Genomic DNA, 25,317 nt, shown 5'->3' on the forward strand with positions numbered 1-25,317 from the left:
AACAAGTGTTGGTGAGCACGTGGAGAAGTTGGAATCCTTGCGTACTGTTGATGGGAATGTAAAATGGTGTAGTTGCTATTGAAAACAGAGTGGTAGTTCCTCAAAAAATTAAACATAGAATTACCATATGATTCCTTAATTCCATTTCTGGGTATACACAAAACGTGAAAGCAGGGTCTCAAAGAGATATAATACCCATGTTTATTGCAGCACTATTCGCAATAGCCAAGAGGTGGAAGCAACCCAAATGCACATCAATAGGTGAAGGGATAAACAAACTGTTGTATATACATACAATGGAATATAATTCCATCTTTAAAAGGACGGAAATTCTGACACGTTACAACATAGATGAACCTTGAGGATATTGTGCTAAGTGGAATAAGCCAGCCACAAAAAGACAAATACTGTATTATTTCACTTACATAGGTACCTGGAATAGTCAGATTTATAAAGACAAAGTAGAATGGTGGTTGCCAGGATCTGCAGGGAAAGGGACATGTTGTTTAGTGGGTATAGAGTTTCACTTTTGCAACATGAAAAGTGTTCTGGAGATTGGTTGCACAATAATGTAAATGTGCTTAACACTAGTGAAGTATACACTTAAAATGGTTAAGATGGTAAACTTTGTTATGTGTATTTTACCACCAGAAGGATTTTTAAAGCAGGTTCTGGTTTAGTAAATCTAGGATGGAGCTAAAGATCCTGCATTTCTAACCATGTGTCTTCCCCGACCCCTGTTGACTTCAAAAGGGACAGTACCATGTTTGAGAGGCCAATGAATTAGACCTAGAGCCAGTGAACAAGACAGAGGGTTAATTGAGGGGACTTACATACGGGGTGGTCCAATGGTAGCAGGCTGGACAGGAGAACTGCTACTGTTTGTAAAAAGTATGCAGCTTGTGTCGCGTTTTCACTCAGCACTTCTTCCTTAGCAACCTCCACTTGGCAACCTTCATTTAACCAAAAACAAAGAGGCTCAATCCCCTGTATGGCCTGTGTTCCACGGGATGGCCTGGGGGTTCAGATGTTCCTCATATATAAGGAATGAATCTCCAGGTTGGTCACTTCCGGATTCCTGAGCTCGGAACTCCTAACACACATTCTTCTTAGACCGTAGGGTCATTCTCATGGTATGCTTAAGTTAACTTATCATTATCCAGTGCATCCATCATACATCATGTTTACCTTATCCTTTCCTGTCTACATATTAGAATCAACTAGGGATATTTTTAAAATTCTGTAGCCCAGGCTACACCCCAGACCCACTTAATCACAGTCTCTGGGGTGGGGCCCAGGCATAGGTGGATTTTGAAGCTCCCCAGATGGTTCCAATGTGTAGAAAAGTTTGGAAACCACTGTTATCCACTGAATTATTTTTCACAGCTTGAATCCATCTCACTCTATTCAAATAAAGAACTAACTGAACAATCCAGAACAGAGTTCTTGATCAAGGTCGCACTTTAGAATCACCTGATAGAGCATTTAAAATACCTGTGTTTTGGCTCCACTACTTCCCACCACCCAAGAGATTTTAATTTAATTGATCTGGAAAAAGGCTCAGGAATAGGGTAGTTTTTACAGCTTCTCAGGCAGTTCTAACAGAAAGCTACTGTCTGAGATGTTTCCGTGTTAACTGAGACCTTCTGCTCAGTCTACCTCTCTGTTCTCTGATGCTAGCCCGCCTTCTCAGACTCTGCCCTGTCCCCTTCCCTGTCCTCCATATTAGTCCCAGCATCCCACACTTTCAGATTGGTTTGATTACACAACAATTGAGGAGTGGCTGATGATTAAAGAAGCACAATCCCATTTAATCAAGTGTATCTGGCGGTACTAAATGCTCTCAGAAATCACAGATTTGATACTTTTGTGCCAATTAGCTTCATGCACACAAAATTCTAATCTGTGGTCACAAAACACACAGTTTACTTAAGCCTCGTGTCATTCATTACCAAAGAAGTCAGAAAAAGGGTGATTGGTTCATACAACCTGTCCTACTCTGAGGGTGGAGTATGCAGGGAATTTTTACACTATATACACTAATTGTGTTTTATTCATTCAGTCGTTTAAAAATATACATTTGTTGAGAGCCTACTATGTTTCAGGCACAGTTTAAAGTGCTTGAATAAAACCAGCATGTACTCCCTCAGCTGTGAAAGTTGCCCTTTCCCAGATTAGCTTTAAAATCTAAAGACTTCACATGAAAATGGTTAAGGTGGTAAATTTCATGTTATATGTTCTTTACCACAATGAAAATTAAACTGTAAAAAAAAAAATCGAAAGATTTGTACCTTAGATGTGAAACAAGGAATGCATTCACATTATTATCTGGATACGCTTTGGGATGGTCAAAAAAATGTTAAGCATATTTACAAAGTCACTTTATTAGGTACGGGAAAATCATGGGAGCCATTGCATAATATCTGGGATTAATAATAGCACTATAATGCAGAACTTCAGCATTCCGGCAGCATATTAAGCCATCTCTAATGTTCGACCTACAGGTTTATGCAACCTCTGGGGCACAGTGTCAGGTGGGGCTAAAAAGAAAACACACTTTATAAACATTGATTGCTTCTTGCTACATCTTGCTAATGTAATCTGTGTTGCAGATTAGAATTAGCATAATATTATTACAGGTAATGCCAGACAAAAAATGGCCTGAGCCACAGTGCTGTTTTTGGATTTGGTTTTATTCTTCAGGAGGTCACTTTAAGAAGAGCATAGCAAGACTTAGTGTTTTCCTGCCAAGCTTGTAAGGGAGGACAACTTCTCTGCCCTTTCCTTGTTCAAAGAATAAATTGTGAGTAATAGGCTACATCACTGCTTTGTGTATGAATGCTCCTGGTCAAAGAACATTTAACAGAATTGTGTTAGGTCACAGGCTTGGTTTTGTTTTTGATTTTTAGCTCCATTTGACCTTTCAGATCAAAACTGTGACTAACCGCAATGTGTGGGACAATTACATTATGATGTGCTATTTGTAAAGAACCCGAACTGCGGCCTTTCTAGACATATGTGCTTGCACCCACCTATACCTCTGTACAACTCTTCTAAGTACCAATTTTCTGCTGATTGCATGTTGGTCTCTCACATCTGCCATATTTTACTCTAAATCTCTTGCAGGCAGAGGCTTTGCCTGTTTAGTAGGATATATTTCATGCCTATCGAGCTGTTGGACATCTAATAGCTCTTTCATTATTGTTTACTCACCTCCTTTAACATTGCTTACTAAGGCCAGGTGCGTGGTGGCTCATGCCTATAATCCCAACAATTTGGGAGGCTGAGGGGGACCGATCACTTGAGGTCAGGAGTTGAAGACCACCCTGGCCAACATGGTGAAGCCCTATCTCCACTAAAAATACAAAAATTAGCCAGGTGTGGTGGCGTACACCTGTAATCCCAGCTACCCAGGAGACAGAGGTTGCAGTGAGCCAAGATCACCCCACTGCACTCCAGCCTGGGCAACAGAGCCCGACTCCACCAAAAAAAAAAAAAAAAATTTGCTTACTGAGAACTACAGAAAAGACACTCACCACTGATCCTCCAATCAATCTTGAATCCAGGGGCATGCTGGAAGGAAGGAATCCCTGCTGGGTGGGTAGGCTAGATGCTTGAGTTGTGTCTGCAGCCTTCAGTTTGGTCTAAATGTCTGAACTCTAACCCTCTCAGACTCTTCAGTCCCTACTACCCACACAAATACATCCCACACTCTGATGTCAACTTGACACTCTGGCCTGGGTCTTCATCTCTCTTCTCCTGGACCACCTTACACCCAGCCCTCTGTCTTTTACTTCCACCCACAATCCAGAACTGAAAAACATGTTTCCTGACTAGGATATTAGTTCTCATGTTCACTCAAAATTGAAAGGGGACCCTTGGCCAAAAGACTTAATTAAGCTCATAATTTTTCTGATGGTAGAACTAAGAGATGAAGCTGTGGTTTTGACTTTTCCCCATGGGAAGAAACAAGAATGTGGAGGTTGTTGTGCTACTGACTGATACTGACTCTGACTCTGGAAAAACATTTTTCCCTATGAGATAGATTGGTGTCAACCACAAATACTCTTTACTGATCTCATGTTCACATTTTCCTGATTTCAGATATCTTTGTCATTGCTATTGCACTTCTTCAGGTTAATTATAGAGAAAAGTGATGATTTTTTAAGTACTTAACTCAAGGATGGTTCAAAATTTTAACTTGCAAGTACTTGAGATTAAGGCATATGGATTGTATCCTAATGAATGTGCAAGGGAACTTTATTTTGTATAACTAATATTGTTGTCTTTCCCAATTAGAATATCTTCATTCCTTCCTCTGAATAAGAAGATAATACTAGTTCATCATAAAAATGCAGGCAGCATAAGAACATATATAAGAAGTGAAAATTATCTACAATCGCATATCCAACAACTTCTGAGAATTTTTTAAATTGAGATATAGGTCACATACCATAAAATTCACTGTTTTAAAGTGCGCGATTTGGGGGTTTTAGTATATTCACAAGGCTGTGTGACTATCACCATTATCTAGTTCCAAAAACTTTTCATCACTCCAAAGAAACCCCCCTACCTATTAGCAATACTTCCCATCTCCCATCCCCTGAGTCCCTGGCAACCACTAATCTACCTTTTTTTTTCTTTTTTTTTTTTTTTTAAGATAGAGTCTCACTCTGTTGCCCAGGCTGCAGTGCAGTGGCATGATCTTGGCTCACTGCAACCTCCACCTCCTGGGTTCAAGTGATTCTCCTGCCTTAGACTCCAGAGTAGCTGAGACTACAGGCACACACCACCATGCCCAGCTAATTATTATTTTTTTTTTTAGTAGAGACAGGGTTTCACCATGTTGGCCAGGCTGGTCTCAAACTCCTGGCCTCAAGTGATCCGCCTGCCTCAGCTTCCCAAAGTGCTGGGATTAAAGGCATGAGCTACCGCACCCATCCTACTTTTCTGTCCCTGTGGATTTGCCTATTCTGGACATTTCATAAAAATAAAGTCATACTATACATGTGGTCTTTTGTGTCTGGCCTCTTTCAGTTAGCTCTTTCATTTAAAGAGGACTTCACCTCTTTCAGTGTTTTCAAGGCTCATCCATATTGTAGCAGGTAATAGTACTTCATTCCGTTTTATGCCTGAACAACATGACATTATATGGATACACCACATTTTATTTATCCATTTGTCATTTGTTGAACATTTGAGTTGTTTCCAATTGGGGGCTATTATGAGTAACACTGCAATGAACATTCATGTACAAGATTTTGTGTGAACAAATGTTTTCAAATCTTTTTGCCTAAGAATATTTTCATAGATAACATTTCAGACTGTTTTCTATGCATATCTAGATTGACAGGTAAATATATTTTGATATGTTATCATTGCCAACTATTTGCTCCCCTCTCCTATAGGAGAATTAATGAAACCTTCAGTTGCCAAATGACTTGGAGTTCCTTCTGTGGGAAGAATATATATCCCTACTCTATCATCATGGCCAACATGCTGCTTGCCTTGGCCAATGGCCTATGGTGGACATCACATACACCACGACAGACCGGAAGTTTAAAGAGCCATTGTGTGTTTCTCTGAGTTCTCTTGCTCTTTTCCTCTGCTATGAGTAGGAGATGGCTTCCTCAACTTGGGTCCCAGAATAAGCAGACACAAGGAGCTGAAATGCAGATTCCTGTAGCCATTAACATATGTATAAAAGAGAAATATATATATATGAAAGAAGAATACATTATTATTATAAGCCACTGAGACTTGGGGGGGTCATGATTACTGTAGCAAAGCGAACTAATGCATAAATGAATTATTTATCACCTGCTTGTTCTGCCTAACAATATAGTGTAGACATCTTTACAGATGTAAACATAAAAAGGTGGTGTTGCAGAAACTGAATTCCAAATAGATTAGGTGACTTGTTCCAGGTGACAGAATTAGTAAGACAGACAAAAGTCAATTTTATATTCCTATTCTGATTTGCAATCCAGTTTTCTAATTAAAGCAAAAGAGGGGGTAATCTTGGACATTTTGGTGAGATTACAGGAGGTTTATGAAGACCCTCATGCTACTACGTGATTGTTGGGCTGAAAATTCCAAACTCACTCATGCTGTACTAATGAGTTAATACTAATTGGAAAATTGTAATAAGCTGAAATGTGTGTAGTGTGCTTTCCACAAAAAAAGTATTTTAGAAGGAGTGGGGCACATTATAAGAGTTAATCCTTATTCTTTATCTCTGCAGCCATTGGGTCTGGGATCACTACTGACAATTAAGTAGCTCACTACTTTCAATCCATTTTGCATGCCTTACCGAACTGCCAATCTGTTTTGTGTGATTTAACATAATTGCCTGCCTCTGCCCTGGAGGCTGAATGCTTAGCCTGCAAGGGCCACTTGTGGAAGGAAATCTTGGCCAGCATCTGTCCATGCTCCATCTGGTTTAAGGCACTGTTTCCACCTCTTTTCCTATCTTACACTTACAAATAAATAACAGCCTTGTATAGCTAACTTTCAGAAAGAACGGATTTTGCTAAACCATCACTATTGTTTAAAAAGAAAAAAAAATAGCCAGCAGCTTACAAATCCCCATGATTGCAGCCCTCACATGCTATCTTGATAACACTTACAGGTGATAAAATTGCCACTGGTGGTCTTCAGAAGCCTAGACCCAGTAGGCCAATACAGGAAGACTTTTCCTTCCTTGTTTATACTGAGTAGGCAAAACCCCATTACAAATAACTGATTTCTATGCAATCATAGAGGTGAGAATAGTTAAGCAGTTTCTTTTATCAGTATCTTCTTTTTCTCAGACCTATTGGCATTTACACACATAAACATACAGCATACTTGCAGAACACTACAAGTTGTTCACCTTTTTCACCAGATCAATGTTCTGCTTCTTTTTGCATAAGCCTTTAGAGATCCTCTTAGTAGTGGACTAACCTCTCAATTTACAAGGAAGAAAAATAATACCCTTGGACCTGAAAGAGCATTTCCTAGGTCATAAAGTGAGTGGCAGAGCTGAGACTAGAATCCCATCTCCTGACTCCCCAGCCAGTGCTCTTTCCATTCCAAGCCACGTCCTTAGCAAGTGTACAACCAAGACGGAGTTTGTAAGACCTGTTCAAAACAGGACCAAGATGTCCCCAGCGAATCTTCTAGAAAGTTGAACCACCAAGGAAAGTGCCCTGTCAATGGGTATAAAGCCTGGAAAGGACCAGGACGAAAGATGTCTACTAAGGTGAGGAATGGGAACAGACACAGGCCTTTATCTGATGACAGAAGTGTGACCAAGTAAGCATCTACAATCCTCACATTGTCTCCCCCAGGAGGTCGAGTCAGGATTCATCAGAGGTAGCATCCTCAAGAACAAATGGACAAGAAATACTGAGGAGGGTAGTTGTTAAGCCACTTCAGATTTATTAACCCCTTAGCCCAGCAAGATCTGAGTTTGGTCTATGAGAGGCAGAAGCAACTTTAACCCTGCTGGCTCCCATGAGATTCATGATTCTCCTCACCCAGCCAGGAACCTTCAGTACCCTGGGCTGAATGCAGAGCCACATTCTCTGGCCAGATTCAGGGCTTCACCAGAGTGTCCACATTTTCCATGACCCAAGTGTCATCTGGAACTATGAGGAAGGTCAGGGAAGGCAAGATCCCGACAAAACAGGGTAGGGGGAAAACTAAACTCAGCAGATAACCCTAAAATACCGATGACCAATCCAAGCTCAAGCTTCCAAGAGAGAATCAGTAACGCCCTTCATGAGAGGCTCGCACAGGGCTTGGTCTATTTGTTTTTAAAACACTAGGTTATTCTTAGGCACACAGTTTTGTAAGGTCTCCAAGATAAGCCAGCTAAAAAGGTGAGACACAGAGGCTCAGCAACAGGACTTGTGGAAAAAATTAGGTCATTCATTGTTCTAAGGCCTCAGAGGGCCAACAATCCAAATGGCTTTGCTTTTTGAGCTTTAGGCAATTGTTGGGGAAATGGGGTGGGTGAAGAAATCTCGTGCTATGCAACAGTGTAGAAAACAGACAGACATGGTGTGATAATCCTAATAGAAAGATCTGTTTCCTGTAAGTAGGAAGAGTTGTAAATCAGTAGAATTTTTGGTAGAAACCTCTACATAGATTATCCTTGACACTTTAAATTTCTTGCCCTTTTCTCCTTTCTCTCAACTCCCTCAAATAGCCTGTGCTCACTGAAAAAACAAATTTTAAATGCCAAATAAATCTTCACTCTGACTACAAAACTCCACTGTGTAGGCATTCTGTTACTGCTTATTATTAAGTAATTTCTGTGTTCAAAATGTAATCTGTTTTCCCCTTTTCTCTTTCTTTCAAACTCCCCCCACCTTCTACACTCCCAACCTGTTGTTTCTCAAAGCTTACCTACAAGGCAGGGCAAGGAGAGTTTCACCTGCACATTCCTCTGGAACTCAGAAAGCAGGGTTAAGTGGCAAGATCAAGGATATAGAGCCAGCCAGGGGCAGAGCAAGAGCCTGGAGGCCCTACCACCCAGGGCTCAGCTTGCCTCGTTATCATACTGCCTCTTGAAAATCCTTGCTGAGATTTGAGTTCTTCCAGCTTTTATTGTCACCATTAAAAATATTAATGGTCCAGAAATGCAAAAGCCCAACTAGAGTTTCCTTGAAATGCCTTACCACGATGGAGGCACACTGTGTGTGAAGCATCATTAAACTCCACTGCCTGCCCATGGACCAAGCAAGGGGAAAGAGCAATAGATCCTCCTTGTAAAACTAAAGGTATATTCAAAGTCACCCTCATTAGCCTGAGCTTTTCACCCATATTACAATCATGGCTCTATTAATAAGAGGATCCCATCACAGTAGCACTCTGGTGTCAGCATCTTCATTACCAGAGGTAGACATTGTATCTGAGATGTCAAGCTATGTTTAAACGCTGGATTTTTCTTGCAGGAGAGCCTTGGTGAATCACTCTTCTTTCTCTCTCCATCCGCTTGCCTTGCATGTTTTGCAATTACAAATGTGCTTCCACATTTATGATGAGAGCTACCAAGGGCTGGATTCAGAAGTACCATTCTGCTCCAGAATGCTGGGCTATGTGGGCTCCAAGTGTGACCCTGCCCTGGGGAGGCTGGAAGCCAAGGAGCACCTCCAGGAACCAACTGTAATAAGACATGGCCAGTTATTGGTCCTCCTGACCAAGACCATGTGCTGAGAGGATCAGAGCTGCTGCCTGAACCCCAGTAGTCAAAGTAAAAGAGGATTGCTATTGAAGGTATCTATTGGTATAGCAACACTAAGCCAGATTTAGAGCCCAAGTCTTCCAAATCAACATTTGAGCTGTTCACTATGAGAAGCTTGGGGCTATACCACTAAATTCTAATTTTAATCATTCATCCTGAGATGTTTTATATTTTGATATCAAAAAGCCTTCAAAGGTTGATCCTGGATGGCATCTGCCTGAATCTTACCTGACAACAGTATGCAAAGGAAGGACACCTGTATCCTAATCCCATTTCCAGCCATAAATGGCCATGTGACAAAGCTATAGGACCTCTCTCAGCCTTCTCAGTTTCCTTATCAGAGCAAAGGTGATACTTCCTACTAAGCCAAGTACTTCAACAATGACATTAGGTAATACAGGCAAAGACACACGGGAAAAAGTTAAGCACTGTGGTCATGAAGGAGACAATTGTTTTTTTTTTCTTTCTTTGCTTGTGCTATTATCCTGCCATGTGAAAACTTGAGGACTCTGGTTAGTCAGAGCCAATGTCAGAAGATTTTAAACATCCTCAGTGTCCATTTATAAGAATTCCCTGAAGTCTTGGTGTATGTTATGGTTTGGATGTGCTTTGTCCCTGCTGAAACTCATGGTGAAGTTTGATCCCCAATGTGCACTATTGGGAGGTGGAACCTAGAGGGACTCGTGGGTCATGGGGGTGGATCCTTTATGAATAGATTACTGCCCTTCCACAGGGGTGAATGAGTTCTCATTCTTGTGTGAATGGATTAGTTTCCTCCAGGACAGGCTGTTAAAAAAGAGTCTGGCTTCCCCAGTTTTCCCCTCTTGCTTCCTCTCTTGCCATGTGATCTCTTCACACATGCCTGCTCCCCTTTCATTGTCTGCCATGAGTCAAAGCAGCATGAGAACCTCACCAGATGCAGCTGCCCCACCTTGGACTCTTTGGCCACCAGAATCATGAGCCAAATAAACCTCTTTTTTATTTTTAAACAAATTACCCAGTCACAGCTAACACAAAAATGGACTAAGACAGTGTATTCTCTTTGTAATATCAATTATATTTACCTCTTCAGGGGATATGAATATGTGTCCTTTTTATTTTTATTTTTTTTTATTTTTTGAGACAGAGTCTTGCTCTGTTGCTCAGACTGGAATGCAATGGCACAGTCTCAGCTCACTGCAGCCTCCACCTGCCAGGTTCCAGCGATTCTCCTGCCTCAGCCTCCCGCGTAGCTGGGATTACAGGTGCCCACCACCAGGTGTGGCTAATTTTTGTATTTTTAGTAGAGACAGGGTTTCGCCATGTTGGCCAGGCTGATCTCGAACTCCTGACCTCAGGTGATCCGCCGACCTCAGCCTCCCAAAGTGCTGGGATTACAGGCATGGGCCACCACGTCCAGCCATGTGTGTGTGTTCTTGCCCAAGCCTTTCAATGACACAAGAACCAGTTTCCAAGAATTTTTTTAATGTATTTTCTGTTAAGGATGGCTTCTTCTCGGACCTTCTCTCCAGTATCAACCTAAAATCAAAGGTTACCATGCAGCTTGCAGGGTAACCTGGACTTTAATGTAAACCTGTCTTGTGATGTTGTGAGATGCAAATGGATAAAAATTACTGAGATGGCAACTGTTTGAAAAGCAGCCTGCCCTTGGAGCAGAGGCCTCCATTACTCAGCCTAAACAGTCATCATGGCCTCTATTTGTTAAAAACAAAATAAAACCATGTTAAATCAAGTTCAGCCTAAAGCTCTCTGCTTACATATTTTAAGTTCAGCCTAAAGGTTTTTCTGTACATTGTGAACTATAAGAAGTGGAGGCGTAACCAGACCATAGCCTACACTTGTGCCAATCACCAAGTTTTGGCCAATCCAATGTAGCTAACTGTTCAACCATGTACAAATAAGGCAAATGCCGAGCTGTAACCAAATCCAGCTGTTTCCATACATCACTTCCATTTTCTGTACATCACTTTCCTTTTTCTGTCCATAAATCTTCCACCACGTGGCTGCCCGATTCACGAATTGTTCATTGTTCAATTAAACTCCTTTAAATTTAACTTGGTTGAAGGAAGTTTTTCTTGTTTTTTTTTTTTTTTTTTGGTTTTTTTTTTGAGACGAAGTCTCACTGTCGCCCAGGCTGGAGTGCAGTGGCGCGATCTCAGCTCACTGCAACCTCTGCCTCTCAGGTTCAAACAATTCTCCTGCCTCAGCCTCCCGAGTAGCTGGGATTACTGGCATGTGCCACCACACACAGCTAATTTTTGTATTTTTAGTAGAGATGGGGTTTTGCCATGTTGCCCAGGCTGGTCTCAAACTCCTGCTTTAAGGGATCCACCTGCCTTGGCCTCCCAATGTGCTAGGATTACAGGCAAGAGCCACTGTGCCCAGCCAAGTTTTTCTTTTATCAACCAAAAAACCCTGAGTGACTCAGAAAGTAACTTGCAGTAGGAAAAAAGAAAGAGAAAGAGACAGAGATAAAGAGGTGGATTAAAGAGACTTGAATCATGTTGATACGTACTCTGTACCCCCAGATATAAGGCCATGAGAAGGAAACTTTATTCTATGCAAAGAATCAGTGGTATTCTTCCCCAAAACCCATAACCTTAGTCTAATCATAAGAGAACATCGGACAAATCCAAATTGAGAGACTTTCTACAAAATACCTGACCAGAACTCTTCAAAATTGTCAAGGTCATGTAAAACAAGACTGACTAACGCACAAATCAGAGGAGTCTAAGGAATCATAATGACTATTAATAAATGTATTGTGGTCTCCTGAATTGGGCTCTGGAACAGAAAAAAAAGTGGCATCAAGGGAAAAACTAGTGAAAATCTGAATAAAGCCTACAGGTTAGTTAATAGTAATATACCAATTATTACCTCAGTTTTGAGAAGTATGCAGTAATTATGTAAGATGCTAATAGAAGGGGGACTGGCTGAAAAGTACACAGGAACTCTCTGTACTATGTCTGCAACTTTTTTGTAAATCTACAATTATTCCAAAATAAACAGTTTATTTTGAAAAGGGGCAAAGAGAGACTTAATAAACATATCAGCCAGTCATATTATAGGACTTTACTTGAATCATGATCAAACTATTTTAAAAATTTGTTTATGAGACAACTGAAAATTTAAATACAGTATATTTTATTATATTAAGAAATTAATTATTAACCACTTTTAAGCGTATTTGTGATATTGTGGTTATATTTTTAAAAAGAAGTCTTTAATTTTTAGAAAAACACACAAATATAGATTAAATGATATGATGTCTTGAATTTGCTTCAAAAATAATACAGGGGGGAGAAATTAGTAGGGATATAGGTTAACAAGATATCAGAAAATAATTATGGAAAATGAGTGATGGCATGATAGTTTTGTTTTGTTTTGTTTTGTTTTTGAGACAGAGTCTCGCTCTATCGCCCAGGCTGGAGTGCAGTGGCGTGATCTTGGCTCACTGCTACCTTTGCCTCCCGGGTTCAAGCGATTCTCATGCCCCAGCCTCCTGAGTAAGCTGGGATTACAGGCGTGCGCCACCATGCCAGGCTAATATTTGTATTTTTAGTAGAGATGGGGTTTCATCATGTTGGCCAGGCTGGTCTTGAACTCCTGACCTCAGGTGATCCACCTGCCTCAGCCTCCCAAAGTGCTGGGATTACAGGTGTGAGGCACTGCATCTGGGGAGAGTTTGTTATTTTTATTTTGCCTTGTTTTGTATATGTTCGAAGTTTTCCAGAATTAAAAAAACTAATTTTAAGAATCCAAAGAAGAAAAACCATAAGCCCCTAACATTTCGATCACATAGCATTATCTTTGCTGCTGTATTTGCCATCTCAGCAACTCCCCAATTATTGTCATTCAGTTTGCCATTCTTACCAAACCACAGACGAGCTCTGGAGCCAAAGTCCTCTCTAGATCTGTCCACTCACATGAGCCTCTGGAACTTATCAAGCGTATGAAAACATCATCATTCACCTGGAAAACTAACCCCAGGAAGCAGAAGGGGTTTTTGCCTACTCTGCTGGCTACAGGGGCCATCTAGGCCCAATAGCAAGGAAATGAGGGTGTCTGTCCAAGCCTCAGGGCAGCCCCATCCTTCATCCAACTCTAAGAGCAGAAAGGTCCCTCCTCTCTCTCTTGGAGATGGTTTAGACACTTTAGTTCCTTTCAACCTCGAAGCAAATTGGATCTGAATGCAGATGAGCAAGAACAGAATATAGACAAGTCAAGACTTAATTTTAATGCAGACCTTTTTTCCCCCCAATGCAGAAGTCTTATTAAAGAAACAGCATGATGCTGACAGGATAGTGTTTGTAAGTAGAAATAACACTTATTATAACAAGTCAGAACAGCAGGCAGATAGGTTTGTTTGTTTGTTAATTATATCTGGTTTTATTTTCTAATGAGTGCCTTAAGAAAGGGGGGAATCATTCTGACAGCTGTTTGAAACTAACTTTTAAACCCTCTTAGTAAAATGATATGGAGCCATCCTGTTCTATGAAGCAACAGGAGGTTCCCCCACCCACCATTTTGTCCATCGGATCCATGAAGATTAATGATTTATAATCCCATGAATGGGATCTAAATTCCTGCTTTAATAGATACAGAAAGTTTTTCGCTTACCAGTGGGGAAGGTACTGATAGAGACATGCCTAGAATGCATATGTAATTTGTCCACATTTATAGAATGTAATCTACAGCTCTTCTCTAAGTATCATATTCCCAGAAAGACAAAACATATTTATCTTTAGAGGAAAGTGTTAACTTTATCCAGACTAACTTTAACTAAATGCCTACACAGCCATGAATCAGAAAAGACATACAACTTTTAAAACAAGGACTGAGCAAAGAAAGGAAACACAAACCTGTCTGGGGAACGGGGTTGGGAGTGAATTAACTGGCAATAGTGTTTTTAAATTGCCCTAGAGGTAAATTAAGCCTCCTACTTTTTTGTCAGAAATGAGTAATTACTAGAAGGAGGCAGCGTAGTCCACATCTTGGCATTTTTATCGAGAATTAAATCTGCACATTATACATTCACACTCTATGTTTAAAAAAAGAGACACTTTTTAGTGAAACTATAAACACCTGCAAAGCCAAACAGGGATTCTTGAGAGATCACTTCTACGCAGACAGAGTGGTCTGAATTATTTAGACCATAGCAAAAATATGTGTGATGGATGAAATAGAATCATTAAGAGAAAAAGCAGAGTTTGTCGAACAGATAACCCCAGAGGGATTGCCCTCCTTCTTTTGCCCTAGGCAGGTCCCTTCTCTCAGATCACCTTCAAAACTGTGCTTAGAACAACGCCTCCTGCAGGAAGCCCTCCTTGGTTAACTGACATGATCCTTTCATTTGGCTCCTCTTTGCCATAGCAAGTGCATCTGTATTTTGCATTTGGTCCTAAGCGGCTTGTTTTATATCATTATTGAAGTCCATCTATGCCTTTGTACCTTTATTTCGTCTACCCTCTACTGTGGCTTTCATTTGCTGAGTGTGTCCCCAGAGTGCTCACTGTCAGAAGAAAGAACTCTCAGGAATGTTGCCCGCTGACAGTGTGAAACCAATATTGTGCCGATGACTTGGGCTTGGGCTTGGGCTCTGAGTCTATTCTAAAAGTTTGGGGGGAAGGAGAAGGACTGTAAATGACTTTATAAGATTCTGTTCAAATCTCTCTGAGATTGTTTCTTCATTTGCCGTGGGGTACTATGTGAATTTCTTTCCATTTTTCCCTTTTTTGTTTTAAAACTCGCTACTCTTATTTTCATTGAATCAAGGGTTTCTCTGGGCTTCTTCGAATTTTATTAATAAGCTCAAAATCCAGCCTGTAGGCTAGATGTGAGGCTGGGCCAGCATAGACAGCAAGCTCACAGCAGCAACATTTTCTACTCAAAGGGACAGTCTCTGCCACATTCTGAAGTTAATGCAGTGTCTGCTGTTTTGGGGACTCTAGCACAATAAAAGGGTCTAAATTCCTCCAGCCTCTGGGGAGAAGGAAAGAAATAGAATTCTTTATCAAATTCTCAAGTCCATGGAATTCTGGCACACAACAGACATGGTTAATTCAAGATGGGGATGAATTAAGGTGGTGCAGGAGACCGGGAACCTGATTTCCCAGGGATTAAAGTAATGAATTTTTTATTTGAGAAATTCTCAAAATATTATTTCTTTAATAATATTCAACCTATTCAGGAGCCTGTCCCGAGGCTGTTTTACCAGAGACATTTAGGCTTGCCCTTAGGGATCAGTGTATGTTGGGATTTGGGAAGAGAGGAGAAACTCAGTGTGAAAAAGTATATTGCTACTGAGAGCCAAGGAGAGGAATCCAATCTGCATAATGTCCCTAATTAGCTTTCTTTCCACCAGCACCTTGCAAATCCTCTCCCCAGAGTCTCCAAGAAAACCAGTGGAAGATAACAGGCTGACAATGAGAAGAAGCTGCATGCAAACAAGCTCAGGTGTGGGTTTAGGAAAGAAATCAGGCTGAGGGTTGAAACAGCTAAAGAAATGTATTAAGGATAGAATGTCCAGTTCACAGCACTGGGGATGTACCCCCGCTGCCTCCCCATGGTGACTCCAGATGGTGGGAAAAGTCTGAGACAGGAGAGAGCAGTGGGCCAGGGGTCCAGGAACCAGGTTTCCAGCTGTGTCTCTAGGACTCATCAGCTGTGCGATGGCGGCAATTTGTTGTGCCTTCCTGGACCTCGGCTCCCTCACCTGTAATTAAGCAGGGCCAACGTCATGGATGTGCAAACTGTGCTCAGAAGATCCCATGGTTAGAAGGGCCCCACGCTTGGTTTAATATCTGCTGTCACCATCTTGAATTCTTTATAACGACAGCACCACATTTTCCTTTTGCACCAAGCCCATCAAATTATGTAGCTGGGGTATTACGCAGAAAGGAGTTTTAAGTGATTGTGATTATACTAAAGATTCGTTTATTTGGTTTTTAAGCTGTCTATAAAATTATCCTATGAAATCAGGATCATGAGAGGCTGGAAACCTTTAGGAAGAGAACAAGCCTTAAAGTAAACACACTTTATTTGCAAATGGTGTGGTGTTAGTGTTGATCAATTGACTACAATTAATTGATAAGGTTAGTTGAACTCCTCTTTATAGATTGTCATTGCCTTAAGATACTCAGTTGTGTACTAAACACTGAAATTTATACTGGAAATATTTTTATATTCTGACTCTTTCATTGCCAAAGGCTGCTCATTCTAAACAGTATAATTCTCACTGAACAACACAACATACACAAAATATGTGTCTGCCTTAGTTTCTGGTTATCTTAATCATGCCAGGATCATGGTAATATTCATAATGAAAAGCAGACATTTATTAAAGGTTGAATATGAATAGGGAAACTTTCCTAGACTCTGGGATTTCAGAGCTAGGGTTAGGATCAGTGTCAGGATTAGAGTTAGGGGTTAAGATTAGGGTGAAGGATTTGAAGTTAGAGTTAAGGTTCAGTACCTCACCTGGAGACTTATTAAACATGAAACTTAGGCAGGCTATTTATGTATATAAATAAAATATACAGCACACACACACACATACACACAAATAGCTCAAGAAGGAAATCTTCGTTAAGGGCCAGTGAGCCTCAGAGTCAAAGAATGTTGCGGAAGTTCTGGGGGGAGGGGAATCTTAGGAGCCAGAAAACCAATCTGCTATGATCTGAATGTTTGTGTCCCCCTAAAGTTCATATGTTAAGATGTAATCACCAATGTGATAGTATTTGGAGGTGAGGCCTTTTCATGATAATTAGATCATGAGGGCAGAGCCTTTATGAATGGGAGTAGTCTCCTTAGAAATGAGGCCTGAGGCTGGGTGCGGTGGCTCACGCCTGTAATCTCAACACTCTGGGAAGCTGAGGTGGGCAGATCACGAGGTCAAGAGATCGAGACCATCCTGGCCAACATGGTGAAACCCCGTCTCTACTAAAAATACAAAAAAATGAGTTGGGCGTGGTGGTGGGCACCTATAATCCCAGCAACTCAGGAGGCTGAGGCAGAAGAATCACTTGAACCCAGGAGGCGGAGGTTGCAGTGAGCTGAGATGGTGCCACTGCACTCCAGCCTGGTGACAGAGTGAGACTCCATCTCAAAAAACAAAAAAAAAGAAGAAATGAGGCCTGAGAGAGCTGCCATCCCCCTTCCACCATGTGAGGACACGGTGAAAAAGCGCCATATATGAACCAAAGGTGAACCCTCACCAGACACCGACTCTGCTGGCACCAAGGAAGGGCTTGGACTTCCCAGCCTCCAGAACCGTGAGAGATAAGTTTCTGTTGTTTATAAGCCACCCAGTCTATGGTATTATGTTATAGCAGCACCAACAGACGAAGACACATACACTCCACACTGTTGCAGTCCCCTTGGTGGAGATGGAGTGAGCCCTTCATATCACCTGCAGTTGGTTCCAGCTCGAGTTTGGGAGTCAGCATTGAGTTTATGAATATGTAGTGAGAATCCATTTCACAGAAGGCTCGGGCTAGTCTAATGGAGATACAGAGGTGAACAAGCTGAGGTTCTGGCCTTCACATAGCTTCAATCCAAGGAAGGGAAGAACACATAAAGTATAACTGAAGCCTCACCAGTGAGCCACCAGCCCTGCCTCTGACAGCTGAGTGACAGGAGGACTCTCAGAGAAGATGAGTAAATAGAATTCTTTTTCAGTTATTGACTGAGGACACTGAAAAATGAAAAAATATCAATCAGGGAAATCAAAAGAAGCAGTCTTTCATCGGCAGGAGTGCATCAGAGAATTGCAAGGTGAGAATGTGGCTTAGTGTGGGGGCTCTGGTTTTTACTCATTTGCAAGCTGCCTGGCCAAGATCTTCCCAGTCTTGTTTGCTCAGGGTGACATTCACAAAAGATAATGCTAGGCTACTTTTTCTAAAAATGAAGAAATAGTATAATTTCACCTTGCTGTAAGCAACCCTGATCTTTAAAATCCAAGCAAACAGATAAATCACTAAAGAATTCTTCACTTTATAAAATGTCTCACCACAAGATGGCCTTAAAAGTAAACTCCCAGTGTAGTACATTTTAGGTGGAATTTGACTTACAAAAAAAGTGATTTATATGCAACATTGAAGCAGCACATCTACTATGTAAAGTCAGATATCCTTGTAGTTGATCCAAAGTCATAAATAAAATAAGCAGTCATCCTTCACCAGCATTATTCAATTGAGAAATCTGGAAAGGCAATCTAAACAATCTTCCTGTCAGTGGCTATATTATTAGACTGCAGCTTTCCAGTTTCCTGTATGTTGACAGGAAGCTGATCTCTTGAAGGAGAAAGAATAAGACAATATATACCCATGGGATCATTTCTTCAGACCCATTAAATGTGAGTCAGGGCCAGTATGTCTGCATATAGCTATATCAACTGCAGTGAAGAGTCTGAAGTAACAGATTGGTATGATTTCCAGGAAAGTTCTAGAATGAAGTATTAATATTTAGATGATGATTTGTGAACACTTAGAAATTAAGAAGTGATTATTCAGAGTCAGCCTAGGTTCACTAAGAAAATGATATCCTATTTTTAAAAAGACTTACTATACCAGTAAAGTTGAGAAATTCCATAGATGAAACATACCCAATTTTAGTGACATATTTCATTAAGTCATGAAACAATCATAGACAAGGTGAAAAAAATATATATGTGCTCAGTGAAAATGCAGTTATACAGATTTGTATTTTCTTCAGCGGCCAAATTAATGGCTGATAAATAGACCCATGTGAACCTACAGGGAGGTTCCTAATATGTGTCACAGGGCTTAGCATTTTAGCAATGCCTGGGGGAAAGGCTTGAAAAGCCCTGTTATCAAGATCACACAGTATCTTGGAAGCTGGAAGGCTAACATTAGATAGCAGAATCTGGATTAGAAAAGTTTTCCGTAAGACAGAAGAATCAAACAAACAAATACAGTTTAAAAGTGATAAGTGTAAAATTTTACATTAAGAATTTTATGGTTGGTCACAGTGGTGCACACCTGTAAATCCAGCACTTTGGGAGGCCGAGGAAGGCAGATCACTTGAGGCGAAGAGTTCGAGACCAGCCTGGCCAATATGGCAAAACCCCATCTCTACTAAAAATACAAAAATTAGCCAGGCATAGTGGTACATGCCTGTAGTCCCAGTTACTCAGGAGGCAGGAGACTTGCTTGAACCTGGGGTATGAAGGTTGCAGTGAGCCAAGATTGCACCACTGTACTCCAGCCTGTAAGACTGTAAGATTCTGTCTGTAAGACTCTGTCTTTGTATCAGGATGTATAAACCAAATCCATGATTTGAAGACCATTCAGCCTGTAAGATTCTGTCTCAAAAAAAAAGAAAGAGAGAGAGAATTTTATATAGAGACAAAATCTGGCTTGATGGAAGGTCATCTGACAGAGAACTAGGTGTTTTGGTCGGCCACAGATTTTATATGGGCCATTAATGAAATATGAATGTTAAAAATTATAACAAAAAGCTAACAGACTCTTGGCAGCTAATACTTATTTTCTCCCAGTTTATCAAGGATTCTTATCTTCTGTATACTTTTCTGGATTTTCCAAATTTTCTACAATGAACATATGTTATTTTTATGAACAGAAAAACTACTCAGAATTTGAAAGTATTTTAATAACTGTCCTATTTTAATAACTGTCCTATGGACGCTGGAGCAGGCTATTTTGTACAGTTTTAGAGGCTGAAACTAGGGAAAATGGCTTGAAGTTATAGGAGACAATTTTAGCCTAAGTACTCAGCTCACCATCGAGTAGGTTCCCATCCCTGGAAGTGTTTACATAAAGGTTGGCTAACTACAGAAGTGGCATAGCATGGCATAGCATAGCATAGCATAGCACAGCACAGCACAGCACAGCACAGCACAGCACAGCACAGCACAGCACAGCATAGCACAGCATAGCAGTGAAAATCTCTGGCTCTGCCAAACTGCCTGGGCTTGCACCTTGGCTATGCTACTGACTTAGACGAGGCACGGCCTTAGATGCGGCATTCCACTATTTTGTCACCTATAAAAAGGGCATGATAGTAACCGTATTTGTCCACGTGGTCGCTAAGGATTAAATGGATTCATCTGTATCAATATCCTTAAGACAATAACTGGCCTATGCTCAATAAACATTAACTATCATCATCTGTCAGAAGTGGTACATAAAGAATCTCTGCCTTGCTTGAGAAACTAGACTAAATGATTACCAAAAGTTCCCTCCAATTTCATTATCTTATTGTTCTAAGTCAAGGAGCACCCTTCCTCAGGTGGTACTGTCTTATTACCTAAGCCTGTACTCATGAATAGAACCCTGACAATAACAAAATTATTGCAGGAGAGCAAAATATATTACAAAGGAAGTGTCCAAAACTACTCAGCATGTCATACATTTCATTACCCAGAATAGGAAGCAGACCCAGTGGTGGCACTGGACGTATAAACCAAATCCATGATTTGGCTGGGCGTGGTGGCTCACGCCTGTAATCCCAGCACTTTGGGAGGCCAAGGCAGGCAGATCACAAGGTCAGGAGATCGAGACCACCCTGGCTAACATGGTGAAACCCCGTCTCTACTAAAAATATGAAAAATTAGCTGGGCGTGGTGGCAGGCGCCTGTAGTCTCAGCTACTCGGGAGGCTGAGGCAGGAGAATCGCTTGAACCTGGGAGGCAGAGGTTGCAGTGAGCTGAGATCACACCACTGCACTCCAGCCTGGGCAATAGAGAAAGACTCTGTCTCAAGAAAAAAAAAAAAAAAATCCATGATTTGAGGTCCCGATGCCTGGACAAAGGGTAGGGTGGAGAAGAAGAAGGAGCCAAAGGAATGACAGAAAACAAAAGTCTGTATTTATTGATGTGTTTATTTGTTCATTCAGTCAACAAATGCATTTACTGAGCACCTGCTATGGACTAGGCACTGTGCTAGTTCTAAGCCCCAGAAACCAGGCACAGTTCCTGCCCTAATGGCGTCTATATTCAGTGGGAAATATATTTCAACCAAAAAATGACACCAAGAAACATAAAATAACAATTGTGATCAGCACCTGAAGGAGAAGTACCCAGGGCCATATGGTAGAAAGTTGCCCTGGTCAGAAAGGTCAGGGAAGACAGCCCTGAGGAAGCCATAACTGAGCTGAGATTTAAGTGCATTCTGGGCAAAGAGCAATTGGTGAGAGGAAGCGTGGCAGGTAAAAAGAACTGAAAGAGGCTGGGCATGGTGGCTCACACCTGTAATCCCAGCACTTTGGGAGGCCGAGGCAGGAGGATCACGAGGTCAGGAGATCGAGACCATCCTGGCTAACACAGTGAAACCCCATCTTCACTAAAAATACAAAAAATTAGCCGGGCGTGGTGGCAGGCGCCTGTAGTCCCAGCTACTGGGGAGGCCAAGGCAGGAGAATGGCGTGAACCCAGGAGGTAGAGCTTGCAGTGAGCCGAGATCGCACCACTGCACTCCAGCCTGGGTGACAGAGCAAGACTCCGTCTCAAAAAAAAAAGAACTGAAAGAAGGCCACTGTGGTTGGAGTAAAGAGGGCAAAGCAGAGCATGGTTTGATCTAAAGCTGGCTAGGTACAGGGCCTATGGTCATGTTAAGGAATGTCACATTCTAAAATCATGGGAGGGCATACAAACATTTTAAACATCTCAGGGAAGACATGAAAATCAGATGAAGAACTCACTCAGCATACATTGTGGGAGGTGGAGGTCAAAATAGTGGCAGATAAACCAATAAAGAGGCTTTTAAGGTTATCCAGGAAGAGGTGAAGGTAGCTTAGACTAGGATAGTGGGAGTAGAAGTAGGGAAAAAAGTACAGATTCAAAGAGGTTTAGGAGGCATAATTGAATGTGAAGGGTAAGGCAGAGGGAAAGGTTATGGTGACTCCAAGTTCTGGCCTGCTTAACAATGCTGGTGACGCCCTTCAGTGACATAGGGAACAGCAAAAGATTTCGGAAGAATCGAGAGTTTGGTTTTGGCTATGTTGTGTTTTAGATGCATGTGAAACTTTCAAATGAAAGTATTAGGTAGGAAATTGGATACACGGATCTAAAGCTCAAAGAAGAGACCTGGGCTAGAGAAACATTTTTGCCATGAATGAAGTATAGAATAAGAAGAGAAGACAGCCAAGTGCAGTGGCTCACGCCTATAATCCCAGCACTTTGGGAGGCTGAGGTGGGCAGATCACTTGAGATCAGGAGTTTGAGAACAGCCTAGCCAACATGGTGAAACCCCATCTCTACTAAAAATATAAAAGTCAGCCAGGCGTGATGGCATGCACCTGTAATCCCAGCTACTCAGGAGGCTGAGGGAGGAGAATCGCTTGAACCCAGGAGGCGGAGATTGCAGTGAGCCTGCACTCCAGCCTGGGTGACAGAGCCAGACTCCATATCAAAACAAAGAAACAAAATAAGACAAGACTTTCTAGGACTGGGCCTTGAGTATTTTAATATGTGTTGACCTGGGGAGCATAGGATAAGACTGCAAAATGAGAAAATGAGCAGTCAGAGAAGATGAAGGTAACCAAAAGAGCCTTGAGTCACTGAAGACAAAAAAAGACAGTGTTTTGAGGAGGAGGGACAATGAACAGTGTTGATCACTGCCGAGATGTGAAGGAAGGTGAGTGACCCTGGCGCAAGCTGTTTGTCGAGCTGATGAGGTAGGAGCCGGCCTGGCAGTGACCTAAGGAGTAAGCAGGAAGTAAAAAGAGTCAACAAGTATAGATGTTCTCTCTAGAAGTCTCTGTAAAGGGGAGAAGAGAATATGAAAGCTTGAGGGGAAGGTAGCGTTGGGATAGAGTTATCTCCACTCCCCCACCCCACCACCCAGTGGGAGCAAATACTTTAAATCTGGCAAACAGAATCCAGTTGAGAAGGAGAGATTAAATATGAAAACATAGAGAGAGTGAGAGTGCAGTAGATGGGCAAGGAACTGAAAAAGAATAGATGACAAAGGGGACTAGCCTTTTGGCCAGGGACATGAGGCAGGTAGAATTGCCTGGTCACAAGGTGGTCACAAATGGTGAGAACTCTGTTGACGTTATGCAAATACTGATGGAGAGTGAAGCAGTTGGGGTCAAAGGCTCCGTGGTGCTCCCCAGGTTTAGGGTTCTGAGTGAAGTATTTGTGAGAAGTTGGTAAGGTGTCACTAAAGAAATCCTAGCTTGGATATCTCAGAGATAAGGTCTCTGCTCAAAATAGAAATTGCAGCAGCCCCATGTGAGTTCCCATAGACCTCTTCTGAGTTGAAATCCAGACCAGCCACTCTCTGAGGAAATGACATGAACCATGTTTCCTTATTCAAGGACACAAAATAACTTCCCCACACCATTCTATTTATCAAATGAGGAAACTGAGCTGCATGTCTAGCTGGGGCTCATCTCAACCAGAATGGAAGAATTTGGAGTTGGTTTCGGTCCAAGTTTCCAGTGTTTTCAAAAAGGTAGAATGCCCACATGGCATAAAGCCATTAACTGAGACACAGTGTCCTGAGACACCAACAATCCCTTGTGAAGTCACAGCAAGGAAGAAAATCTACTATGTTTGAGCATCCTCTGGGTGCCAGGCTCTGTGTATGTTGCTTTTGCAGACATTAGCTCATTTAATTCTCGAAATACTCTATGGCAACTGGATTTAAGCTTCTACCCAGGATGAGACAAATCGGCTTTGCCGCTTTGCTGGGAGCTCCAGGCTGCTGAATTTACCTCCACTGGCCTTCATGTATGGCCCCAGGCTAGCTGGGCCTGCCAGGCCCATGATGACGTAGGAATTAGAGTGTATGGCAGGACATTTCCCTGAGCTTTTCCACACCTCCCCAGCCAATCCAACGGCTGGCAAGGGCTTATATTTTTATCTTTGCAACTTTTCTTCTCTCCAAGTTGTGTTCCAGACAAATATTTGTGGTCATTGCCCAATAATACTAAAATATACAAATATCATCTGACCATTTTTTAAAGGGGGTGGGAAGGGTTTACGGAGCACTTAACACAAACCTAATACATTATTCTTTTTAAAACTGACAACACTCACTCCCAGTCCCCACACTCAAAACATTTCTTATCTCTCAGTTGACAGGGCCAGAGCAAGCCACTGAGCGGGGCTTCAAGGAGGAGATGGATTTTCCAAGGAAGAGAAGTTAAATTATCCCTCTCTCCATGTCTCAACTGTATATTCACTCTGTCCTGCCACTAGGGACCCTTAGGATCAACAGTTTTCTTGTCCCTAATTGCAATACCTCCTATGAGAATAAATCATTATTCAGCTTTGATGTCCTGAATTCCTATAAATTTGTTTTGGCATGGTTTTTTCTTTTCAGCTTTAGAATCAGTGATATGAAAAGCATTAGTAGAATGCTAAAAATTGACCACAAAACTTATAAAAGTAGTTCCTAAACAACTTGTTCTTAAGAATTAGTAGCTCCAACCCCAAATAATCTACTCCTTCACAGGGCAAATGAACATGATGTGCCCCAGAGGGCCCTGAGGTTTGCTGAAGTGGGTCAGAAGCCTGCTCCACTCCTATCAGAAGGAATTCCTACTTCCTTCCCTCTCCCACCTTCATAGTCTTTCCCAGCTTCTCCTCTCTCCACTCCCATACCTCCTCCGTCCATGGAAAAGTTGGAGAGCCTTTCTTCCCATGAGTTTACACCAGCCCGTCCCCAATTAACCTCAGTGATTAAGCAGTCATCAAAAAATTGATTGAACACCAGCTACATGTGAAACTAGCTAAAACCCGTTTCATTACCTATCATCTGCCTAGCTCGTTAAAAATGGGGAACACAGTACTTTGAAAACACAAACTGTAGCAATGCTGGATAATAATGATAACTAACCACAACCCTTCAGTCTGGGTAGACAGCAGATTTTACTGAGATGGATCAAATTACCTAAGGAGTACATTGTGTCTACTGAATAAAGTGAGTCAGCACCCATACATGTATGCTATTTGTAAAAGTGATAGTCTTCATTCAGCTGTTAAGTCACACCTGGCATTCAAAGCCTGTTTCTCAAACACAAAGCCCTTGAAAGCTTTTCCTCTTTAATATACACCCAACATTGTCTTATTCACTGGAATAATTTTAAGTTATGGG

At 41.6% G+C, this 25,317-nt stretch overlaps 1 long non-coding RNA gene across 1 annotated transcript in view; it reads right to left on the minus strand.

Moving 5' to 3' along the window:
* Positions 1 to 844: 844 nt before the first annotated feature.
* LOC105738602 overlaps positions 845 to 25,317 on the minus strand; it is a 111,756-nt gene continuing 87,283 nt past the window's right edge. Inside the window, exon 6 of the long non-coding RNA XR_004027035.1 lies at positions 845 to 953. This is a non-coding gene — a long non-coding RNA (uncharacterized LOC105738602). The remainder of the gene's footprint in view (positions 954 to 25,317) is intronic.

The sequence above is a fragment of the Nomascus leucogenys genome, chromosome 19 (genome assembly GCF_006542625.1).
Source record: "Nomascus leucogenys isolate Asia chromosome 19, Asia_NLE_v1, whole genome shotgun sequence".
Lineage (NCBI taxonomy): Eukaryota > Metazoa > Chordata > Mammalia > Primates > Hylobatidae > Nomascus > Nomascus leucogenys.